Raw genomic sequence first — 26815 nt, 5'->3', positions numbered from 1 at the left:
ATTTATGTGAAAGTAAGTTAGATTTATTGCGTTTCTGACACGGTTGTACAAAACCCAATGAATTTTAAGTGATAATTTCCTGATGGCCCTCTCACCTTGTCTTACAGGTGCCATCCCTCCGTTCACTGATTTAGAGCCAGTGGGCCAGCCTACAATTTTTCCACCATCCAGTGGAGGGTGGTAGAAGGTAATTTAGAGTTTATGTTTCACCCTACACTCTTTTCAGTATTATTACGTAGTAGAAACTAAGAACCTCCTTTGTTAACATCCTCAAGTGCCCCACATTCAGTCCCGAAGAATACCCCACTGTAAGGACCTAAACCGCCTACTTTATTTTGAGGTTGAAATGTCAACATTGTTTTCTTTGTGTGCCAGTTTGGTCAACAGTGATTTTTGACTGTGCTATTACAAACAAATGGCTGTGTATTCGTTATTTGTTATACTGTGAGGCTGAGATGAGCCGGTTTTACTGTAAATAATGGTGTGATGGATTTAGTGTCCATATCCTTCCTTCTTCACTCCTTCAACCCTCACTTGATGCACATTTCCTTCTCCCTTTCTCCCCTTTTGTAATTGGGGCACTTGTTTGGTATAAATGTGTATATTTTCTGTTGGTATATGAGCATCTGTTCAATGTGATTGAACAACGCTTACTGCTTATTGATTTTTTAGTGTGTGTGCTATTTATAATTGTTCTACTGGGACCAGCTTCACTGCTGTACTGCTTGTAAATATCCAGCAACAATTCCCCAGTGTATCTTGTAACCATCAAAAGTTCAACAACAGACTGCAAACTCCATTTGAATGATATAAACCCAACTAGGTTGATATCAAATAATAATTATGCAAGTGAGTAAAACAAAGATATATTATTAGACAATGTAAATTGGCCACAAAAAGCCCCAATTGATGAAGGTGCTCTTCCTACTGCTAAAATGCACTGTTGATTCTCGTTGTCGAAGTATGTCGTGCTAATCCTGGCTGGAGCAAAGTTAATGATTGCAAGCAGAAAATAAGGTAAATAACTACAGATAAGAAGCATGTGTTTGATCAACGCGCACTCCTCCCCCTCAGGAAACATCTAAAAACTCTCCTGTTCAGGGAGGCCTTGGACACAATCTAATCATTTGCCATGCATGTTTGGTGACTGCCGGTTGTTTAGACCACCATCTCTAAGCGCTAAGAGACCTGCTGGTGATTATGTGCTATAGAAATAGCAGTTAACATAACATTATTCTGGTATTATAATTGCTATGGAATCTGATCAAGAAGTTGATCTGGACTATGCTAACAGCCTTTATGCTGGTGCCCCCCAATATCTGATAGACCGGCTTCAGATTGTCCAGAATGCGGCGGCCAGATTGATTGGCAATATTCCCTACCGTCAATCAGTCTCCGCTTATCGTAAGGAACTTCACTGGCTACCTGTGGCCAGCCGTATCCAGTTCAAGATCCTTACCCCATCAACGACCTCGGACCCAACTACCTGAAAAAACGTGTCTCAATATCCCGTTCCATCAGATCTTTGAGATCCAATGACCTCCGCCTTCTGATCTCTCCCCGTTTTAGACTCTCCAGAATGGGTGGCAGAGGGTTCAGTGTTATTGCGGCAAAACTGTGGAACGCTCTGCCAATCGATCTTAGATTCTGTCCCTCCGAATCCATCTTCCGGGCCAGACTCAAAACTTGGCTCTTCTCTGGACTCTGATCTACTCTGCTGTTTTCCCTCCATGCTCCTCTCCTCTCCTCTGGAGGTTCAGGTTCTAGCGCCGGGACACCCCCTCGGGGGTAGCTGTGCGCTCTACAAACTACATAAAATAAATAAATAAAAGTTGTTGGAAAAGTGGTCATTTAAGGGATATTCCCCAGGGTACAGAAATTGTAACACTGTACTAGAAGGGGAATTAATAAAGGTCTTTTTCAACCGGATTCTGTTGTAAATCATTGTGTTGCTGTTCAAGAGAGAAAAAATCTACAGCATCTAAATTAGTATCTTCTATTGTAATCTTTCCAACAAATGTTTGAATGGATTGGCCAGAGATGAATGATCAATAGGGGTAGGGAGGACAGGAATGTGGATGGCCTAGACAAAGACAGTGACATGGGAGGTGAGAGTCAACCTCACCTCGTGGTTCCTCAGGATTCCATTGTGGTCAGCTAGGGTATTGTGAAATGGATTGTCCAAATGTTGGCCATGTCAAAGTATAAAATATGAGTAAATCATCATTCAAAATTTTTGACACTGACCCTTCATTGTGTATTTGACTGATGATTGTTTTTGCAATATATTTGCCATCCATTCGTTTAGAGCCATCCAAGGATAGTACCCAACACGCACTGGTGTCCTTCTTTGTGAACAACTTGCAGGAAAATTTTAGGGATGCCATCTATCAGTACAATCCTACATGGTCACATAAAGCAATCCCTGAACTGTTACAGTTGGATCAGTATTATGAGGAACTGTCGTCCAAGGAGGAATATATTTAAGAAAAGAAACATAAGGACCTAAAAACAAACGTCCTCCCACAGCAGATTCAGCTGTATAGCGCACCTAGAGGAAGATGAGGCAGGGGACCCTGGCCTTCCCTTACGCAATTACATGTGCCACCAGTTACATTTGACATGACGCCCACAGAGAAACAACAGGGCTGTTACGGCTGCAGTGGTCAAGGACACTAGGTCTAGGACTGTCCCCACCCACGCAGACAGAGAGGAAGGGGAATAGGGTAGTACCAATGAACAGGTCAGGCTGACCACACCAAAATGTACAGAGCCAGGCTGCACAAGTGAACAATTATTTTGACGAAGAGGTTCAGGGAACACAAATGATGCAGGCTAACCATGTGCATGATGAGGAAGAATGCTCTTACCTTGCTAATTTGGAAAATTGTTGTTAGGGGTGCCTGATCAAAATGGTACAACAGACTATCATCCCAGTGGGTGATAAAAGCCCATATGTACAAAGAGAGATCCAAAGTGTACTGGTTACGTTCCTCTGAAAGGCTCGTTCATCCAGCTCATGTCTGACCAAAATCCCACTTCCACAGACTCCTCTCTTGTGACAAAGAAGACATCTGTGGGATTCACCAATGTGCTAGTAACGAACCCCATGTCAGCCTCACTAATACAGTATAGGACCTTGTATGGACAAATACTCTTTTCTGGTTCCTGAAACATGTGCTAATAATTCGTTAGGATTGGATTTACTACAAAAACTAAATGCCACAATCCAGTGAACACCAAACATGGTGTATCTTGACGTGGATAAAGCCTTGCCCCTTGTTGCCTTTATATACGTTGCCTGTTGACCCTGTTCAGATAATTGACCCTGTTCAGATAGTTGTGCACCAAAACGCTCCATTGCCTCATTTACCCTGTTAGATTTTGGGGTCTCTAGTTGGCATAGGGAGGTACCTGTGACAAATAGGGACCCTTGGGTCTAGTCAGGGTATGGGGCTACACTCCTAAAATAACCCCTGCCCACCCCTTTAGTAGCTTGACAGAAGCAGGCAGGCTTGCATCAGAGGTAGTGTGTAAGCATTTGTGAACACATACAGTAATACAGTGACACTACAGATTGTATTATAAAAAGAAGTATTGTTATATAGACTCAACACAAGACCAAACAACAAAAATCCACTATACTGTTCTCAAAAATAGTCTCTCAAATCTTATAAAATAGCTCAGTTCTCTGAGGTTGTAAATGCAACACTATACTCTCAATGTATCTTAAATGCGTACCGCAAAGAAAACAAAATGGTCGCAGGGAAGGTGATGCGTAGGTTCCTTACACACAGGGGAGTGGCTGCATCGGTTCCTTACTGCTGCGCAGGGGAGTGGATCCTCGCTTCCTTACTGTGTGGGGGGTTGATGCGTCGGTTTCTTACTGCTCTCTGGAGTGATGCGACAAGACCGCACCTCGATGCGATACTCTTCTCTGATGCAATGCAACAAAATGGCCTCTTGGTTGTGATGCCACAACGTTGGTGCGATGCGTGCACTCCCGACGGCCGTGCGGCGACTCGATGATCTCTGGAGCCATGACAGGCCCTGCGACACGCTTCTCTGGTGATGTGACGATGACCTCTGTGGCAGCGTCCCGCTTCTCCGGCGATGTGCAACGCTTCAGTGATGCGATGATGACAGTGGCGGCTCGCTTCTTCGGCGATGCAATGACAGCGGCTCCGACAAACTTCTCGTTGTTGCGTCACACTTCCAGCTCCCAGCGACATGCAGTCTCTCAGAAGGCCCAGCACAACAGCAGGCACCTCAATTCCCAGCAAGGGAATTCAGGTGGGAGCTGGTTGGTTAAGTCTTGTATCCCTGAGACTTCAGGCAGGAGGCAAGCTCTAGTTCAAGCCCTTGGAGATTCTTCTTCAAGTTGATAGAAAGCACTCTCAGTCCTTTTCTCTTCTCTTTGGCAATGAAGCAACCACTGCAGGCCAACCCCCAAACACACAACACAGTTTCCTGGTTCTTCTCCTCAGCAAAGGGTTGTCTTGATTCCCAGAAGTAATCTAAAGTTCTTGGGCCTGGGTCCCAATACTTATACACATTTCCCTTTGTTCTCTGAAGGCAGAGATGCATTTGCCTAGTCCAAACCAGTTCTTGTCAGTCCTGGAGCACTTTGTTGACAAGACTCCTCCTTTCCTTTCACAGTGTAGGCCAGATACATCAAATGCACCACAGGGGGTGGAGCTAGCATTGTGGAGGGAAGGCACAGTCCTATTCAGGTCCCAGGTGCAACTCCTCCCTCCCATCTGCATGCAGATCTCTCTTTTCAGCCCTTTGCTGACACTCTATCTACTGTAATCCCCCAGCCCCTGTCACTCAAACTCCAGACAAGGAATACACACAACCTAGCAGAAGCAGGCTTGGATAATTAGGCAAGAAAATACATATTTTCTAAAAGTGGTATTTTCCAACACAGAATGTTAAAACCAACTTCACTAAAAGATGTATATTTTATGTTTGTGAGTTCAGGCATACTAAACTCGAATTTCTACCTAGTTCCCTGAGTCAGTTAAGATTATAAAATGTTATAATCTAACTGCCCATTCTAGCCTATAGGGAACAGGTAGCCTTGCAATAGCGAAAAACGAAAATGGCTGTATTACACTATTAGGACATGCCTCACAATCAGAGAATTTTCTACCTTTTAGCTACGATGCACTCTGCCCTTGGGCCTACCATAGGGTGACTAATATGTATAAAAGGGAAGGTTTAGGGACTGGCAAGTGGGTGTACTTGTCCAGTCAACATGGCAGTACCAGACGGCATACAGGTTCTGCAATGGCAGGCCTGAGACACACTATACAAGCTGCTCCGGTGGGTGGCACAATCAGTGCAAGCCCACCAGCAGCATTGGATTTACAAGACTTGGTCACACGCAGTGCACTTTACTAGGGTCTGACAAGTAAACCAATCAAGCCAATCATGGAGTCATACATCAATTTACCATAGGAAGCACTTGCACTGTGGCACTTAACAGCAGTGGTATAGTGCCCAAAAGCATCTACAACCATTAAAAACATGAGGCAACAGCAAAAAAAATGGAAGGGAGACCCATGCCAATGGTGCCAGGTCTAACATACCCCAATATAAAATATCAGCAGAAGAATTGAAAGGCCTATAAGAGGTCCTTAACTATCTATTGAATGGAAGAATAGTGAAAGAAATAACAGGGAGCCCATGTAATAGCCCTCTACATCTGGGTTTGAAAACATAGTGCAAAAGAAGGGTCATATACATGGAGGTTCATAGTTGATCTCCGTGAGAATAATAAAATAGTGGTTACACAATTCCCTGTAGTCTAAAACATAGGGACCATCCTATCTACTTTGGCACATGACATGACAAATCTTTCTGCGATAGGTTTGAAGAATGCTTTCGTTTCTATCACTGTGCATGAGGACAGCATGTATTTATTATCATTTTCTATCCTCAGACACTCTTACTATTTTGCAAGTGCTCCCCAGGGCTACTAACTTCATATAGTACATCAATGCTCACTAAGCCACTCCAGTTTGGACCCAGCCATATGCAAATCAGTCTTGACCCTGCTCTCAATGGAGCCTTCTTGCTGTCAGGTTGCATCCTCCCTGGACCATAAAGAAGCATCCTGGGGCTGGTTTCAGGGTAACAACCCTCATCAGCCAGGCTAGCATGAATCCAAAGGCACAGCGAGCAAGGGACCCATGTCTGGGCATACTCATCCCACTTAGTGTGAGAAAAGCAGTGGCAACAAATGATGGACGGAATGCTGAAGGAATCAAACATTCACCCCCAGTCAAGAGATCTGGGTTAAAGCCATTATTCTTTTGTTCACCGTGCTTTTGTTCTGCAGAGGGACCACACAGCCTTCTCAGGGAAACCAATACTTCATAGATTGGTTTGCCTAGAGCCCCCATCAGCATCTTCCACAAGCTCTTCTCCCTGTGTCGCACTGCACTTGAGCCCAGCCACTGTGGCTTTCAGGTCCTTGATTTCCTTCTTCAGAGTCACTACATCCTCCTCAGTAGTGGTCACCCTTTCAACCACCTTTCATAAGTCAATGTGCAAATGAATAATGTCCATGGACATTGCATCAATTTTGACTTCCAGCGCCTGCCTGGTGCCCTGGATTATGGCTATTATTTCAGCAGTGCCCTGTGCAGATACCCATGCCACAGAAACGTCCGGCCCTACTTCCTGGGTGCCCAGTCCAGGGACCTTATAGTGTCCTATTGTGTTAAATTGCACTGCCTTCGACCCTTTGTCATTGACCATGGTAGATTCCCCAGTGGAGGTCTACGAGAAAGAATTGATGAAACCATAACCGGCATGTCCACACCAAGCACAAAAGGCAGGCACTCACAATGTCTCCTTCAGGCACCAGGGGTTGTTTAAATATGTAGCCGGTCCCAGTGCACACTACTTAGATCAAGGATACAGCTTCAGCTCCTCACATTGGAAACTTGTCCAGACCAGGACAATGGCCACTCCTAGGTTGCACATGGGAGGCAAAGGAGCTTTTTCTATGATGAACTCTACTCCCCTTTGCAGCCAAATGCAGGCCCTGACAGACCTATAATGCACAGCTTTCAATCTGCAGCCACGATTCGAGGAGTCCTTCACTAAGCTGCTCCGTCTCCCACCCTCACATGCAAGGCACCACCCCAAAGGAGGGAGGGCAGACCTGTATCACCTACACCTTCCACAAAGGAGAGTGTGTGTGCACTTCCCCCATCATTTTGCACATAGAGAACCACCCCTGCTCAACAGTAATGCCTCACCTGAGGCCTCTCTCTTCCATACTCAGTCTGCTTTTTGTGTGAACCAGGGCAATATCATATCTGCACTACCCTAGTGCTTCCACGTCCGTTCAGGCAGGCTGCACTCCATGGCCCCCAACAGTGAAGAGGGTGGTCTCAGCGCTGGCTCTGCACCTTTCCCAGCCTTCAATTACACAAAGATATATGTGAGCCCACCTACATCCAGCTGTATCTCCCACTGTCTCTCCAGGCACAGTTCTCTGACCTTGAGCACAGCGCAGTATGTAATTCAGCCTTGCAGCTCCACCCGGGGCCCTTCCCCAGTCACCGGTGTCCCATTCAATGTCCAGTAGCCCCAGAGGGGCCGTCCCACAGCGCCTTCGCAGTCAAGGCAAGGAGCTTGCTTGTGATGAGGACGTTTCATACTCTGCTGTGCAGTATTTGCTCCCTTCCCTTCCAGGGAGTTGCCAGATGTGGTGACTGCCCTCCGCTCAACCTCCAACCTAGTCCACAAGGCTTCGATGGCCAACGCCGCCAGACCCCACTCTGGACCGTCAGCCGCCTTGGCCAGCAATCCAGGCAGGTGCTGACACAACGCTAATGGCAGGCCGAGGATCTTCCTCGCTTCAGGGGCAAACAGCTATGAGCTCTAGGCCCCTAGGCGGACTAGGTACAGAATTTCCGTTTGCGCAGCAGACCGGGTCACCCACACTGCTGCTCTCCAGGCCGCTGTACATCAGGGCACGCTCTGTCGTGCCAGGCCACTCCCCGGCGGTGTCACCAGCCCAATGCTCCGGTGGCGCAGTTCAGCAAGGGCAGGCCGGATTTTGAAAATTTGAGGTGTGGGGGCACCAGAGCAGACGCCATTGCAGTGCTAATACCCATCTGCCATCAAACTGCAGGATTCCACAGGATTTTGCTCTTCTTGGCTAGAGCCTCACTAAGGCACATCTAGTCGGTGATCATAGTTTAAAATATGTGTCTTTATTGACTCAATGAGATTGTGAGTTAGTTTGAGGTATTGATTGAGATGGGAGAGCTGCCTTAGAATGTCAGTGTCATGATCTTCTGTTTTCTGTACCACTATGCCTCCCCCCACCTTCTCTGCGGGTTTTATTACAATGGAATTATCTGAGCCTGCCGAACCCTGATTGTGTGTCCTATTAAGGGAATTTCTGAGTGTAGAAGTTGTCCTTAAGATAGGAATAATCTTTTTCTTTTGAAAAGTTTGTTATATTCATAGTGACTTTATCAGCCTTCTTTTTGATTTATATGGAATTAACCTGCAGTGGCTTTGTTTGAATTGTCAAAAACAGTTTTGGCTCCTGTGAGGACATCAAGACCCAAAAGTTCCTTTTTGAATTCTTTAATGCTTTTCAGATCCTTCTTGCATGGTCTAGAGCGGTTTGGTGCCCAAAACCACCTAGTAATGGGAACAGGTATTTTCAATATTGCTAAACCCAACTCCAAATTGCTTGGTACATTTCTAAGTTTAAGACCAAGAGGGATAATGCATGTTTTACACATTCAGTGAACATACATGCATGGAGTTCTGTATGAACATGTTTCTTTTTGGCCTTTTCTAACTTATCAAGGACAGCTTGTTTAGGGTCAGAGGCCACTAGAGCTAGTGTAGTAAACAAAGAATGAATACTTATGATTTTGGCAAAATATTCTTCTGTGTACAGAGGTGCCTCTCTCTCTGACATAGTATAAAAAAAGAAAATACAACCCATGGTGAAGGGGTAAGAACTGTATAGAAATCTCTCACAGTGAACTATCGGCTTATGTATGTTAAGAGAAGTATTGGGAAGATGAGTGCCACAGTATCTCAGAATGGGTATCTTACTGCTCTATTGGTAATCCTTGAGCTAATGTGGTAAAATGTGCTGTTTCTTATAGAATTTATGTATTTCTTCTTATTTGGTCTAAAGCAACATTCATTCCATAGATGAAACTAGAGCAGAGAGGTATCTAGAGGTAGTTGAAACAGCATCAATGTTGCCCCTCCTTCATTCTAAGGGTTGATCATCAAAATGTTTAACAGCTGAAACAATGTACCCTGGGTAACAAGTTCCTGTTCAGTCTAAGGGTAGGCTTGGGACCAGCAAATGAAACATTTGAATGAGAAACAACAGCCCCTGGGAAAGGTGATACTAAACAGCAGGTAACTCAGAAGAAATGCTGTCAATCGTTAAATCACATTTCTGTGTCCAATCCACTAGAGACATTTGTTCCTTGGTACTCACAAGTATACCCTTGCACAGTCATTGCAAAATGAGTCACATCTGGCATATTGTGACTCAACATAGACTTTTTAAAACCTTGGATGAAAGCGGGGTAGATGGCAGCGCACACTGGTAGTCTATGGCTAATGTGGAAAAGATGAAGGCAAGTGTTAAGGAAACTGATCTGCACTCCGATCAGTGTAATGTTATACCCCACATCAACAGGCATGTGCTTACAAATACAGCAGGAGAAAGTTAATGGTCCGTAATTTTCCAGCAGCAACACATAGGAGTTACCCTTGTGAGGTGAGCATTGGCTCTGTGCAAGGGATGGTTCAGTACAGTTTGATCTTGCGATGATTTACCACTTAGCAGCTTGAATATTTCCCAACACTAGCTAGGTACTCAAAGCAGCAATGAGGATTGCAGAACAGACCCACAAGGTAATCTGATATCCAGAGGTAAGAAGCTGCTTACTTGTAAGGAGAGAGTACCAATGAGAGGCTGTTCGGGCAGTATCACACTTGGTGGTGGAGAAGCTGGAAATAAAGATGGGCTTAGAGATGATAAGGCAGCCACAGGAACCGTTTCAACAGAAGGTCCGGGGCCGAAGCCACGTCCTGGTGCAGCAGGAGCACATTTATCTCTAGGAAGAGCAACTCACTTGCTGTTCGATGAGTGGATCCAAGTTTCCTGTCCATGAATTTGACAACTGTATTTGTGATGCACAAGTCCGGAATGATTCACACAAGAAAGGCAGCAGTGCGGTCTTCCTCTTGAGAACCTTAACGTAGACCCTCTCTCCATGCTGGGGGGAGTGGCAGGCCTCAGTCCGACACTCATGTAAGGTACCTATAACTGAGAACAGAAACTAGACATGGTCTAAGCTTTCTGCAATATTGTAAGACAGTGAAAGTTTTTAATTATAAATCAAGCTTTCCCCAAAAGATAGGAGGATTTGAAGGGAACATCATGAGTCGGCCCATGACTACTTCATATTGGTGAAATTTTGTCTTCAGCAAAGGAAAGGCTCTAAATGACCACAACAGTCATTGCAGGGCATTTGGACACTTTAACTGTGTCTCTGAGCATATCTCCGCTATGTTGCTCATAAGAATCTCATTGTTCCTTTCTACTTTGCCTATGGACTCTGAGTGATAGGCACAAAGGAAATGCTGGCCTACTGCTAAGATCTTACAAACCGACTGCACTACTGCTAACACAAAGTATGTTTCTCGATCCCTGCTGATTCAGTTTGATACTCTGAACTGGGGAATAAATCCCTGTTCAATTGCTTACCTACTGTAATAGCATCTGCATTGACACAGGTTTACACTTTCGCCCATCCTGAAAACATGCACACTTCAACAGGACATTGGAATAATTTGCAAATTTGGCATCCCAAGATCTAGGTTCGACCTGGATGTGCACAAAGGAGCCCCATAGTGGAGGGCGGGAGTGGTCTTAACGCCTTTTCCAGCATTGTGAGACAAGAATATGGCAGAGGAATGGCAAAATGTTTGGGCTTCGGGGGAAAGAAAGGGTGCATAGCAGTAGGATGCAGTAGCAAATATCATGGCTACCTTACCAACGTAGGCTGCTCTATGATACAACCTGGCAAGGCTAAGGAATAGAAATGTAAGTACAACCACATATCTTTGCTGCCTCTACATTCCCTCAGGGTCTCTTTTACATTGCTGTTTGATCCAGGACTGATTTTAGCTTTTGGAGGTTTGCTACTGCTGCTGAGACAAAACATTTAAAGTTGTAACAGGTACAACATTATGACATGCATGGCTGCATCAACACATTTAGACAATGCATCATTCTTAGGAGCTGAATCAGATAGGGCTTTTCCCCATAAACATTATCAGGAGAGTGCTGGTAAACAGCGCACTTCCCCATTGCAACCTTCTCTGGTAACTGTAAAGCATTTAAAAGGTTCAAAACATATTGACCATTTTTGATATGGGTACCTGCTGGGGTTAAGCAACCTCCAGAGAAATCCAAAGTTGTGCATAAAATGTTTAAATCGAATATGTATATACAGTAACAATCTTTTCTTTGACTAGGATACAGGTTTGAATGTAATCAATCAATCAATCAATCAAAGACATTTATAGAGCGCACTACTTACCCGTAGGGTCTCAAGGCGCTTGGGGGGGCGGGGGGGGGGCCGTTACTGCTCGAACAGCCAGGTCTTCAGCTTCTTCCTGAAGGAGAGGTGGTCTTGGGTCAGGTGCAGGTCGGGAGGGAGGGAGTTCCAGGTCTTGGCGGCCAGGTAGGAGAAGGACCTTCCTCCTGTTGTCGCTCTTCGGATGCGGGGGACGGCGGCGAGGGCGTGGCTGGCTGATCGGAGGTGGCGTTTGGGAGCGTAGAAGTTGATTCGGTTGTTGAGGTAGCTCGGGCCTTGGTCGTGTAGGGCTTTGTGTGCGTGGGTGAGGAGACGGAAGGTGATTCTTTTGTTGACGGGGAGCCAATGCAGGTCTCTCAGATGTCCGGAGATGTGGCTGTTTCGTGGGATGTCGAGGATGAGTCTGGCTGAGGCGTTCTGGATCCGCTGGAGTCTCTTCTGGAGCTTGGCGGTGGTACCGGCGTAGAGGGCGTTGCCGTAGTCCAGTCGGCTGGTGACGAGGGCCTGGGTGACGGTCTTCCTGGTCTCGGTGGGGATCCACCAGAAGATCTTCCGTAGCATGCGTAGGATGTTGAAGCACGCCGAGGAGACGGCGTTGACTTGCCTGGTCATGGAGAGGGAGGAGTCCAGGATGAAGCCCAGGTTGCGTGCGTGGTCTGTCGGTTTGGGTGCGGTGCCCAGGGCGGGAGGCCACCAGGAGTCGTCCCAGGCGGAGGGCGAGGAGCCCAGGATGAGGACCTCCGTCTTGTCTGAGTTCAGTTTCAGGCGGCTGGTCGTCATCCACTCGGCTACATCTTTCATCCCTTCGTGCAGATTGGCTCTGGCGGCGGCGGGGTCGTTGGTCAGGGAGAGGATCAGCTGGGTGTCGTCGGCGTAGGAGATTATGTTGAGGTTGTGTTGGCGTGCGATGGCCGCGAGGGGGCTCATGTAGACGTTGAAGAGGGTGGGGCTCAGCGAGGATCCTTGAGGGACGTCGCAGATGACTTCGGTGGCCTCTGACTTGTATGGTGGTAGGCGGACTCTCTGTGTTCTTCCGTCGAGGAAGGAGATGATCCATTCCAGTGCCTTCTCCTGGATTCCGACGTTGCTGAGGCGCTGCACTAGGGTGCAGTGGCAGACCGTGTCGAATGCCGCGGAGAGGTCTAGGAGGATGAGGGCCGCTGTGTCTCCGTTGTCCGTCAGGGCTCGGATGTCGTCGGTGGCAGCGATGAGGGCGGTCTCGGTGCTGTGGTCGGCTCGGAAGCCAGACTGTGAGGGGTCGAGGGATCCATTCGTCTCAAGGAAGGCGGCCAGCTGCTTGTTGACGGTCTTCTCGATGACTTTGGCTGGAAACGGGAGGAGCGAGATGGGGCGGTAATTCTTGAGTTCGGTGGGGTCCGCTGTGGGTTTCTTGAGTAGAGCGCTGAGTTCGGCGTGTTTCCAGCTCTCAGGGAAGGTGGCGGTGTCGAAGGAGGTGTTGATAATGTCCCGCAGGTGGGGTGCGATGACAGCGTCGGCCTTGTTGAAGACGTGGTGAGGGCAGGGGTCGGTCGGAGATCCGGAGTGGACGGAGTTCATCATGCGGACGGTGTCTTCGGTGCTGATCGGAGTCCAGGCGCGGAGGGTGGTGGTGGGCGGCGTTGCTGTGGTCGTGGCGTGCGTCGGTTGAGTGCTGAAGCTGTTGTGTATGTCTGCGATCTTGTTGTGGAAGTAGGAGGCGAGGGAGTTGAGGTAATTGAAATTTTTATGGTCAAGTATGTCCCCTAACGTGTACCCCAACGTCTCCATGTACGTGCTTAAAGGTACATGTAATTTCCCTCCATGACCGAATATGAAGACGCAAATACATTTGCGTCCAACGTTAACATGTCCTCTTTCAGATCCACCATGAATGGATCGATAATTCAGTTCCTAACCATGCCATGCCAACGTCTTTACATGGTACACTTTTACGTTTTTCCTGGCTCTGCCGAGCTAGGCCCTGATTTCTGTCTCCGAGCCCTTTCTGCTTTCTGCCTCTGAAAGCTGCAGCATGGACGCGTATCCCTGACCTCTGCCTTACTTCCTGCCAAGCGAAGCGGTGCCTGGCTCAACCTGGCCTGCCTGCCAAGACAGTATTTTGCCTTCAAGTTATCTGTTCAGCCTCCTCGAAAATACATTACTGTCTAGTGATTTAGGTAAACATCTCCCCGTCTGCAGAGCAAAGAGCAAGCCTTCCTGTCTCCATGCAAGTAATTTACAGATCCCGTTGCCATAGTAGGCCCATGGCCCTGCACGTAGACACGCAGACGCATATGCACGCATTAGCATTCAGTATAGAATAGCCTCTGCCCGAGAGACCTTCTACTCCAGATAATACATCCTCCAAACATAAGATACCAGATATGTTATAGGTCCAGGTCGTTCTGACATCCCAGACTTCTGTCTCCTCTTCTAGTGTTAAAGTTCTCCCCAGTTACACGGCTATGTCACGTCATGCTAGCTGCGCGCGCATCCGCACTTCCTGCTGACTCTGCAGATTATCTCTGTGCATACACCCACTTATGACACTTTCTGTGACGTCTACATTACGTCCACACCATACGCCTCCATGTACGCCTATTACACGCCTTCTTTCACGCCCCCCTGTTACGCACATGTGTTCTTATCTCGCTCTTTTCACCTGTTACGCCTACTGTATTGGATTCAATGATGTTACTTTACTATATATAATGTGTAATGTTAATAAAACGTTGACTGTCCCTTCCCGAACCCTAGTGGTGACGGAACATGATATCCAAACCTCAAGGTTTTTCATTAAACCCTGTATGACTCAGATACCTACGGACTCTGCCTCTCATTTGAATGAGCTGTCTTGTAATGATAATTATACGGAAAAACTGATTAGGTAAATTTATTTACCACATAATTTGGCGCCCGAACAGGAACCCCTCCCCTACCCCACGCGCCGGCGATGCATCGCAGGCCTTGCCCCCTGCCACAGATGTGACGGACACCTATGCGCACCTGCAGGTTTTCCTGTATCTCCCTCAGGCCTACGGAGGTGACGGAGACTGCGGTCGACATCCAGACGAGGCGGTGAGGAGTGCGGAGGATCCCGACCAGAGCCCAGCCGAGAGTAGTAGTGTTCGAGGTATCCAGAGGCCCACCTGTTCCGAAGTACCGAGGCGCATGCGTAGCAGTACCAGTAGAAGTCCAGTCCAGTCCGAGGCCTTCAAGTTCAAGTTCAAGTATTGCTCCCGGTGAGTACCGTTGCTAGGGACGCATCTAGACGGGTGCATTAGTTTGTGTCCGGTCAAGACAGGTCTGGGTACACAGTCCTGGTCCGTACATGTTCACTTAGGTGAGCGCGGTATGACGTGTCTCTTTATGGGACCGGTCTGTACTGTTTAGCAGTGCATCTAGTGATTCAGTAATTCAGTGATTCAGTATTCGAGTCTTCTAGCATTACCTCATTTGGTGATTCCAAGTATTGTGTTTTATGTACTAGACAGTATCTATTCGAAATGTTTTAATGTGTTTTATGTCGTGGTATGAGTGACTGTTTGCTTTCCATTACTGTGTTTATTGTGTCCGAGTCAAAGTAATAATGCCGTTATTTTCTAAGTTACGTCAGATAGGAACTAGGAAAGGGATACTTGAAGAAGCAGTGCCTGTTCCGCCTAGGGACACTCCAGGATATTTTATGTACTACAAGCACGGCTTAGACGCTGTGTTGTATTTAGATTTATGGGTGGACTACACGAAGAATCTGGAAGAGAAGTTTAGATGGCCTGTTTCAGGGACATGGAATGCTGAATGCATCATGAGAGTAGAAGAAGCATTATGGAAAAAGAAAGCCAGACAATCTCAGAAAGATGCCATAGAATTGTGGCGTAAGGAGTCGCATAGAAGGACAGAAAAAGAATTCAGAAAAGCAGAGAAAAGTAGAGGAGAATCCGAAAAAGCCAAATAAAAAGAGTTACTAGAAGAAGGAGAACAGGTCAGATCAGAACAATCAGACCGCCAAAGAAATGCACTCATTACAGGCATGTATCCAGTTCTTGCCGAGGGCCTGCCTACAGCGACCCCGGAAGTACCCTGTAACTTGCCACCACCATTGGTTCCGACTAAAGTACGTCACCATAAGACCGCAGCAGATATTTTCCTTTCTTCCTATTTGGATGATGTAGCTCCCGCATATACCAATATACCCGTACATCCTGCTAATATTAATCTGCCACAGCATATTCCTGCTGATCAAGTCACGACCCCTCCACGTCAAGTATTACTTCCTGCACCTGCTGTCACTTCCCCTGCTGCTGCTGTTACTGGTCCCCCTACTTCTGGTCCTCTTAACCCTTTTTCTACAGATGCGACTCAGTCGTCCTCGTTAAATGTTCCTTTCCCACACGCAATGACGTCAAGTCATGCTCATGGTTCTGACTCAGGGGGTGCTTCAGGAGGTCCATATCACACCCCGCCACAATTACATCGAGTGACAATGAGAGAATTAGCTACACAACGTACTCCGGCAGCGATGCCCCATGAAAAACGTAAACAGTATCTTACGGATTGTAGATATGATCCAGTACCTGGCAAGGCAGGAGATATGATGTTAGCCTCGTTACGTCTAAGACGTGTTACAGATTATCTGATGTTATTACCAGAAATGCCAGAACATCTAGACAATATATATCATTTTATTAGAACAGGAGAGAGACCAGAATGTGTTCGAGAAGCCATGGCATATCAGAAAGTTGAGACACAAGGTTTACTATTACGATTCTTGATTAATTGTTTGATAAGGGAACAAGATCAGACAGGTGTTGTTAAGGAAGAGATTAAAGTTCTGACAAAATGGAGTCAAAATATTGCGGAAGGCAAACATGACAGACAGAATTGTATAGAAGCTATGACCAGAAAGGTCCGTAAAGAAATAGTAGCGATACATACCAGACAGAAAGCCGAAAGGGCAGCTGAGTCAGATAAAAACGAGTCCTCAGAGGAGGAAGAATTAGAGAGTCCGGATGTACAGCAAGATACGATAGCGTATGTAGGTAGAGCGAAACCTCCTAGACAGTATCCTTTAAGTAGTCCTTTCGACAGACCCATTCGTCCAGAAAGCAAGAAACGTTACCTTACCCCGATACCAGAGCAATGTTCCCTTGAACATATAATCCAAGTTACTGACAAAATCCTGAAAGAAAGAATAGGTTATCATGAACTCACTACCTTACGTGATCAGGAATTAGCCCGGTCAGCAGTCCAATGGGCCGGGGATGACAATATATATAAAGATGATCTAGTAGTGCAAACGTTTTTAAGTCTTACTCCAGAAGAACAGCGATTAGCCGCTATATACATGACCCAACATCTCATTACACAGTATGAAAACCAACAATCTGATCCAGGTCCATTGTATAATCTATTACAAGACTTACTCCTGAGAAGATGGAGAGGTCTAGGTACCGATTTAATTGATATCATTTTAGAACGATGTCATAAATATAGAACGTTCCTGACTCCACGTCTTGTTTCCATTCCACCCCCAGTTAGACAACCATATCACCTAGACAGACAGAATCCCTTACGAGAAGTACACCCAATCTGGAAGCCAGATGATACGCTTGAACGTGTGTTTGTGTACACTCCTTTGACTAAAATGGAATTATTGGAAATGAAGAAAATTGTACCTTGTCACGATAAAGATCCTGCAGGGTTCCACCGTGAATTAAAAGACATGTTACTGATGGGTGATTACACATATTCAGACATTCTAAAAATGTTAAAAGTATTATTGCCAGCAGGGATTTACGACAAACTGAAAGAAAAGGAATGGGAGGTGGGAGATAAAAAGAATATTTGGGCCGAATTAGAGGACGAAGAAAAAGGACGTACCCCTGGTTTAGGTCTTGGGGACAAAACTAAAGCACTACCAGGATTATTAGTACAAGTTTTGCCTAGATTATTGACAGTTAAAAAGGAAGATTGGGATGCAATCTCAGCCTGCAAACAGAAACAAGACGAAGACACTAGTGATTTTTATTCTAGATTCGAGAAATGTTTTATTATTAATAGTGGCCTGAAAACAAGTAGCGAGTCATTCCCACATCTCTTCGTGACCAAATTAGTTGAGAATTCCTTACCCCAGGTTAAGAACCGTGTATTGAAAGTCGAAAGTACATGGCAAGCTAATACGCCTTCCCAAATGTTACAAATGTTACAGTACCACCAGAACAGAATCAGAGAAGAACACGAACATGAACAAAGACGCATGAAAGACACTAAAATGAAAGTATTAGCTGCCCAGTCTGTTCCAGCAGATGGTCAGAAGAGGGGTAACACTCAGAATACACAGACTAGTCGTCCTACAGGTCCTGTTAAAGGAAATTGTAATTATTGCAAGCAACCTGGTCACTTTACACATAAGTGATTGTGCCGTTCTGAAACACAATATTGCTACAGGCAAAACGAAAGAAAGACCACGTCAGCCTAGACCAGAATATGTTCAACAGAATATTCAACAGAATCCGCAACCTGCTCCACAACATGCACAGCAACAGACAGTAGCTGTTCCCCAACCTCAACCCATTGCCGCAACACAACACGTTACACAACAGATGTACCAGTATGCACAATCCGAGTATCCAGATTACCAACAGTATTCATGAAATAGCCTAGAGAGGGAAGTAGGTTTGCCTCTCATCGAGATTCCGGTAGATCAAGAGGGTCCTTATGTACATAGTCAGGTATTAGGAAAAGACAGAACATTTTTGATTGACACAGGGGCAAGCAGAACTACCATTAGTCATGACGAGGTTCCAGGGGCACCCCTCTCAGGCTCACAGAATGTTTCCCTTGGATTTTCTGGAAAACCTATTGTTAATGAAGTATCGAAACCAGTTCCCCTTGCAGTTTGTCCATTATCCCGTACTACAGATTTATTGCTTACGAAATCATGTCCAGAAAACCTGCTTGGTATTAAAACGCTGAAAGCTCTAGGAGCTGTAATTTGTTGTTCTCCGGAATGAGTGAGATTGTTTCTACGTGACTTTAAGGGTCACTATGTGTTGAGAGATTTTGATCCCCGATTACAGAATGTACCACAGCATTTATGGGCACAAGGTTCGACTGATGTAGGTTGTATGCATATTACACCATATCGTGTTACTCTTAGAGAAGGTGTTGTTCTGCCCAGAATCCGACAATACAAATTGCCACCTGAGGCTGTAGCAGCCTTATTGAAAATCATTGACGAGCTTATTGCTCAAGGAGTAGTTATAGAAACTGACTCCAATATTTGTAATTCTCCAATCATACCGATTCTTAAACATACTGATCCAAATACACCTCCTGTTTATCGATTAGTGATTGACCTTAGAGAGCTTAATAAATGTATCATACCTCAGTATCCAGTGGTCCCAGATATTTCATCCCTATTGACTGCTATTGATTCCGAAGCGGTGTTCTTTACTGTAATCGATCTCAAGAATGCCTTCTTTAGTGTTCCCATTGATCCGGAAAGCCAGTACCTTTTCGGATTCAGTTTAAATGGCCGAAGCTTTAAATTTGCACGTGCACCTCAAGGGTTCACGGAAAGTCCAAGTATCTATAGCCAAGCATTGAAAAGACAACTTGACAGTATCCACATGCCTGCTAACACTGCCCTACTTCAGTACGTCGATGATCTATTGATCACCGCCCGAAGTGAACAAGAATGTGAACATGCATCTCTGACAGTCCTATATTTTCTGGCCGACAAGGGACACAAAGTGTCTCCTTCGAAGCTGCAATTCTGTGTTCAGCAAGTTGTTTACCTTGGTCACTTGCTGTCCAAGAGGGGGAGACAGCTAACACCTGACCGCATCCAGTTAATTGTACATATGCCACAACCCAAGACACAAAAGGAAGTACGGGCCTTTATAGGCCTCACCTCTTACTGTAGACAATGGATTCCTCAGTACGCATATCTAGCAAAACCCCTTATACAGTTGACAACCCAGGAGGCAGCGTCATCGACTGTCCTCCCTTGGACTCAGGAACATACACAAGCTTTTGACGACTTGAAGAAAGCCCTATGTCAAGCACCTGTTTTAGCGACACCATGTTACAGCAAGCCTTTTACACTTTTTGTCACAGAACGCGAAGGTACTGCATTGTCAGTACTCACCCAAGATCAAGCAGGTTCACACAAACCATGTGCTTATTATTCCAGTACATTAGATCCAGTAGCCCAGGCTCTGCCTGCGTGCTTGAAATCTGTAGCAGCAACAGCTCTAGCAATCAGACAAAGTGATTCCATAGTATTAGGACACCAATTGACAGTACAAGTTCCACATTCCGTGGAAGTTCTTTTAAATCGAACTCAGACTCAGCACTTGACTATAGCACGACTGACAGGTTATGAATTGACGTTATTCCAGCCACACATAGAAATCAGACGCTGCAATACACTGAATCCTGCTACACTTTTACCGTTAAGTACAACAGACCCTATGTCACATGACTGTGTGGAAGTCATTAACACTATGACGAAACCCAGACAAGACTTGACAGACATCGCATTACCAGATCCAGACCTGACACTTTATGTGGATGGTTCATGTATGAGAACAAGTACAGGAGAGTTAGTGGCCGCATATGCAGTGACCACTGAAACTGAAGTCATAGAAACACATCGTATTGACATCCTGTCTGCCCAGGCAGCAGAACTCATTGCTCTGACTCAAGCCTGTATTCGAGCCAAGAACCTGAAAGTTAACATATACACAGATTCCCGTTATGCATTCGGAGTCGTACACGACTTCGGAGTCCTTTGGCAAGAGAGAGGTTTTTTAACTTCCCACGGTGCCAAGATACAGCATGGTCCCCTCATTCAAGCACTGTTAGAAGCAATACATTTGCCTACCGCCATAGCCATCATGAAGTGTAAAGCACATACGAAAGTCACAGATACCATTTCCCAGGGTAACGACCTGGCAGATCGAACAGCCAAGCATACAGCTCAGACTCATACTCAGATCGATATGACAAAGACAATAGTTTCAACACATTGCATGACAGTTAGGGATCCCGCACTAGATATAATTGACATACAGACGCATGCTACTCCAGATGAAATCAAGAAATGGACAGAACTAGGAGGGATCCAGACAGAACAGGGATGGATGACGAAGGGAAAAGCCACATGGTTCCTCCCCGACTCTATGGTTCAAGTTATCATTAACACAGCACATAGTCCTGCACATTTAGGAGAAAAAGCCATGTTAGACAGTATTCAAAACCTTTGGTTCAATAAGCATTTACGAGCAGCCGCAAAACAGAAAGTGCGTACTTGCATGATCTGTTGTCAGTTCAACCCAGGTAAAGGCATTCCCGTAGAGCAAGGTGGATTTCATCCTCCTGATCACCCTTTTGAAGTCCTCCAGATGGATTATATCCAGATGGAACGTTGTCGAGGATTCAAGTATGTCCTCGTAGTTGTATGTGCACTTTCCCGATGGACAGAAGCATATCCAGTCCCAGATTACACTGCCGTGACCACTGCCAAGCAGTTGGTTCGCGAATTTTTCCCGAGGTTTGGTTTGCCTCGTGTCGTGTATTCAGATAACGGACAGCCATTCTCGTCCGAGCTCATGAAGCAAGTTTCCCTTTTGTTAGGTTACCAATGGAAGTTCCACTGTGTTCGGCATCCCGAAGCAGCTGGATTAGTAGAGAGACACAATCAGACTCTGAAAATACGTCTTGCCAAGGTCTGTGCAGAAAAGGGTGTAGACTGGATAGTAGCCCTCCCAGTTGCTCTCTTCTATATGCGAATGGTAGCTCATTCTAGGACAGGGCTATCCCCGTATGAGGTGGTTTTTGGCCAGCCACCGAATATGTGGGGGATGCCTCTGCCCCGTAAATTAACCGATGTTGACAGTACTATGCTGACAGATTACCTTGCTTCCTTGATGTCTGCACTACAATCATGTCGTTCACAGGTCGCTGCAGCCTTTCCAGACAACACCGAGGTAAAGCCACACAAGATCGTCCCTGGTGACTACGTTTACGTTCGCAACTTTGACAGGTCGAGCCCTCTGGAGCCCCGCTGGAAGGAACCTAAGATCGTTTTGATGACCACAAGGACTGCAGTCAAACTCGAAGGAAGAAAAAGTTGGCTCCACTCGAGCCACGTTAAGAAATGTTATGGACTTCCGCCAAAAACTGTTTCCCAGGACTGCCGCATTCCAATCGTTGATACTAAACTCCCCCTGGTAGAGAAAACTCCGTCCCAGGAGTACAAATTAAAGTTGAGGTCTAGTAAGTCAGACAGTTTAATTGTTTAAGTCCCCCCCTGGGTGAAGCGGTTAGACAGGTTCCTGACATGTACAAGATAGACCCACATAGTGAGAGAGATAGACAGGAGATCAAGAAACAGAAATATTGCAAGAATCTCCGAAGCCGTTGTATTGTTACTTTACTTGTCATGTTTTTTCTGAGTCTTACGATTATATGCCTAAGCTATGTGTTACATGTATATTTTCCTATACAAGCACATTCTTCTTTCAATGACACTGCAGACCACACTTTTAGTGATCTGCCCCTGCACGAACTTTCTTATCGACTTGCACTGCGTAACAATTCTTTCATCCGTATGTTACATCATTCCCACCAGACCAGCAATGCCACCAATTGCTGGGTATGTGGCCGACTCCCTCCCTACCAGAAAATGACGGGAGCCTTGCCTCTTTTTCCTTACCCGTTTACACATAATGGTTCATGTGGTGCATGGTTTACATTAATGTCCTCATTAGATAGTAAGTCCAAAGTTTCCCAAGGTAATTGGATATGGGGAGACCTGAATACAGTTATGAATAAGGCATGTTTCTCAGACAAGGAGGGTCTTCCTCAAATGACAGGTACCGATCTAGAAAACGAAGTATATGGATTCGGAAATTTTACACTTAGCCTCATGATTTTGAATGTCCAGTCAGAAACTAGTTCGAACTCACCCTCAATATCAGTTTTACCAGTGAAGGGTGACCTATGCGTTAGAAAGAAAGGTTCAGTACATCTAGGACACAGCGATTGTAATACCGTTATTGAATTCAGTGATAAAGGCAAGTCTACATTCAAAGCTTCCCGACATTCCTATTTCATTTGTGGCCATACAGCTTATATACGTTTACCTCTAGACTGGGATGGTACTTGTTACATTGCATTCCTATTGCCACCTGTTTTTCTAGCCCCACCTGACTACCATAGAAATTCTCATCTCATTCATGTTAGACCCAAGAGAGATCTCCCGATTGTTGATTACACTGAAACGACATGGGAACAATACACAGATTTCAATAAAGGATTCTTTCCTTATTTAGGAACTGTCTCAAATAGTAAACTGATACGTAAATTGACCAGAACCCTTGAAGCAGTAGTAAATGAAACTACTTTTGCCCTAGGTAATTTAACAGAAGAACAGTCTGCTATGAGACTTGTCGTTCTTCAAAATCGTCTCGTCCTTGACGTCATCCTGGCAGATAGGGGCGGGGCTTGTAGAGTCATCGGATCCAGTTGTTGCGTTTTCATTCCTAATAACGCACCATCAGTATATAGAGCCATAACTCGGCTCCACAAGATTGCAAGTCAGATACACCAGAATCCAGGCACCTGGTCCGGTTGGCTCTGGAGCGTGATATCAGCCTGGGGATGGAAAGTCCTATCATTCCTTGGAATAATCTTACTCATAGTATTCAGTTGTTGTCTATGTCTACAATGTGGGCCAGCGATTTGCGGCTTGTGCGCCACATCATGTATTCCCCATCCAAGTCCACGTTCTCGTGCCCGAATGAAAAAAGATGAGCAATCGATGTTATATGAACAGATAGATGGACTCATGAAGATTGATATATCCTGAAGGGAACGTAGGGGACAAGGAGGGAATGAGGTAATTGAAATTTTTATGGTCAAGTATGTCCCCTAACGTGTACCCCAACGTCTCCATGTACGTGCTTAAAGGTACATGTAATTTCCCTCCATGACCGAATATGAAGACGCAAATACATTTGCGTCCAACGTTAACATGTCCTCTTTCAGATCCACCATGAATGGATCGATAATTCAGTTCCTAACCATGCCATGCCAACGTCTTTACATGGTACACTTTTATGTTTTTCCTGGCTCTGCCGAGCTAGGCCCTGATTTCTGTCTCCGAGCCCTTTCTGCTTTCTGCCTCTGAAAGCTGCAGCATGGACGCGTATCCCTGACCTCTGCCTTACTTCCTGCCAAGCGAAGCGGTGCCTGGCTCAACCTGGCCTGCCTGCCAAGACAGTATTTTGCCTTCAAGTTATCTGTTCAGCCTCCTCGAAAATACATTCCTGTCTAGTGATTTAGGTAAACATCTCCCCGTCTGCAGAGCAAAGAGCAAGCCTTCCTGTCTCCATGCAAGTAATTTACAGATCCCGTTGCCATAGTAGGCCCATGGCCCTGCACGTAGACACGCAGACGCATATGCACGCATTAGCATTCAGTATAGAATAGCCTCTGCCCGAGAGACCTTCTACTCCAGATAATACATCCTCCAAACATAAGATACCAGATATGTTATAGGTCCAGGTCGTTCTGACATCCCAGACTTCTGTCTCCTCTTCTAGTGTTAAAGTTCTCCCCAGTTACACGGCTATGTCACGTCATGCTAGCTGCGCGCGCATCCGCACTTCCTGCTGACTCTGCAGATTATCTCTGTGCATACACCCACTTATGACACTTTCTGTGACGTCTACATTACGTCCACACCATACGCCTCCGTGTACGCCTATTACACGCCTTCTTTCACGCCCCCCTGTTACACACATGTGTTCTTATCTCGCTCTTTTCACCTGTTACGCCTACTGTATTGGATTCAATGATGTTACTTTACTATATATAATGTGTAATGTTAATAAAACGTTGACTGTCCCTTCCCGAACCCTAGTGGTGACGGAACATGATATCCAAACCTCGAGGTTTTTCATTAAACCCTGTATGACTCAGATACCACGGACTCTGCCTCTCATTTGAATGAGCTGTCTTGTAATGATAATTATACGGAAAAACTGATTAGGTAGATTTATTTACCACAGAGTTGCAGAGGTCTTGCGATGGGGTGATGTCGTTGTTTCCTGCGCTGGGGTTGGAGAGCTCTTTCACGATGTTGAAGAGTTCCTTGCAGTTGTGTGCGTTGTTGTCCAGCCGGTCCTTGAATGCAGTTTTCTTGGTGGCGCGGATCAGTTGGTGGTGCTTCCGGGTGGCGAGCTTGAGGGTGGTCATGTTGTCCGGTGTTGGTTCCCTTCTCCAGACTTTCTCGAGGGCTCGGCAGTTCTTCTTGGAGCTCTTGAGTTCGTCGGTGAACCATGGGGCTTTCTTGCTGCCGGGTCTGCTGGGCGGGGTCCTCAGAGGGGCGAGTTCGTCCGCGCAGTTGCTGATCCACTTCGTGAGGTTGTCGGCGGCCTGGCTGGGGTTCGCTGAGCTGGCCAGGGCGGTGCTGGCTCAGGGAGGCGGCGAGTTGGTCGGCTGAGATCTTGTTCCAGCTTCTACGGGCAACCTGTTGCTGGTGGTGGTGGATCGTCGTTCTTTTGAAGGTGAAGTGGACACAGCTGTGGTCCGTCCAGTGATGTTCTGTGGCGTGGCTGAAGGCGATGTCTGTGCTGGATGAGAAGACGGCGTTGAGTGTGTGTCCGGCGAGGTGGGTGGGGGTGGACACCAGCTGCTTGAGTCCAAGGTTGGCGAGGTTGTCGAGCAGGGTGCTGGTGTTGCGGTCGTTGTTGTTTTCCAGGTGGAAGTTGAGGTCCCCCAGGAGGATGTAGTCAGCGGAGGGAAGGGCATGCGGGCTGACGAAGTCGGCGATGTCCTCGCTGAATTGAGTGCGTGGTCCCGGGGGTCGGTAGATCAGGGTGCCTCTGAGGGTGGTCTTCGGGTCTGTGTGGATCTGGAAATGCAGGTGTTCGGCGGTGGTTAGGGTATTGTCGGTGCTGGTCGTGATACGGATGGTGTTCCTGTGGATGATGGTGATGCCTCCTCCCATGTGGTTGGCGGTGCGGTCCCTCCGGGTGATCTTGCAGCCCTCCGGGATGGGGATGGCGATGTCGGGCGCTGAAGAGGCGTTCATCCAGGTCTCCGTGAGGAAGGCAACGTCCGGGGCTGTGGTGTCTAGGAGGTTCCAGAGTTCGATGGCGTGTCTGTGGACGGAGCGGGTGTTGAGGAGGATGCACTTGAGGTGGTTGCTGCTGGTGTTCGGCTTGGCAGGTGCTGGTGGCGGGCAGGTCCGGATGCAGGTGAACTTGCAGGCGTGGCAGCTGAAGGGTCCGTGGGAGCGTCGTGGGGTGGCTCGGTAGCATCCTGGGATTCGGCCGGTGTTGAGTGCGATGAGGGTGGCGGCGGTGTACGTCAGGCGGGTCGGCCGGGGTCTTCGTGGGCCAGGGGTCCTGGCAGTGGGCGCGGTCCAGGCGCAGACGGGCTTACCTTTGGCGCACCTTTGGCGCATAATCGGTGCTCCCGCTGCGCGTCCGCACGGTCGCCATATATATGGCGAAGTGCGCGGGGGGGCGGAGCAGCTGGGAGGCGGGAGCGGGGAGGGTACAGAAGGAAAAAAGGGGCGGGGTTAGCGGCGGTGGCGGGAAGCGGGGAGCGGGGAGGGAAGACGAAGGGCAGCTACTGACAGCAAAACAGGCAATACAGAAGAAAAACAAAACAATTCAAAACATCAATGACAACAGGGGCACAGGGTGAGAAGCGGCGCCCAGGAGCCTGCAGGTCAGGCGAGCACGGACCACGCCGCTCGAAGGAGGGGGCGTGGTCACGCGGCGGCAGCCGGGCAGCGAGGCAGTCAGGCGGGGAGGCACACGCAGCAGCTGGTGGCCGTGCGGCGCGGGGGTGTCCTAGAACTAGGTCACACTCACCTGCGTCGCACGGTCGCCATATATGGCCAAGTGCGCGGGGGGCGGAGCAGCTGGGAGGCAGGAGCGGGGAGGGTACAGAAGGAAAAAAGGGGCGGGGTTAGCGGCGGTGGCGGGAAGCGGGGAGCGGGGAGGGAAGACAAAGGGCAGCTACTGACAGCAAAACAGGCAATACAGAAGAAAAACAAAACAATTCAAAACATCAATGACAACAGGGGCACAGGGTGAGAAGCGGCGCCCAGGAGCCTGCAGGTCAGGCGAGCACGGACCACGCCGCTCGAAGGAGGGGGCGTGGTCACGCGGCGGCAGCCGGGCAGCGAGGCAGTC

This window comes from Lissotriton vulgaris, chromosome 2_1, assembly GCF_964263255.1.
Source record: "Lissotriton vulgaris chromosome 2_1, aLisVul1.2, whole genome shotgun sequence".
Classification (NCBI taxonomy): Eukaryota; Metazoa; Chordata; class Amphibia; order Caudata; family Salamandridae; genus Lissotriton; species Lissotriton vulgaris.
This window is presented reverse-complemented; position numbering follows the sequence as displayed.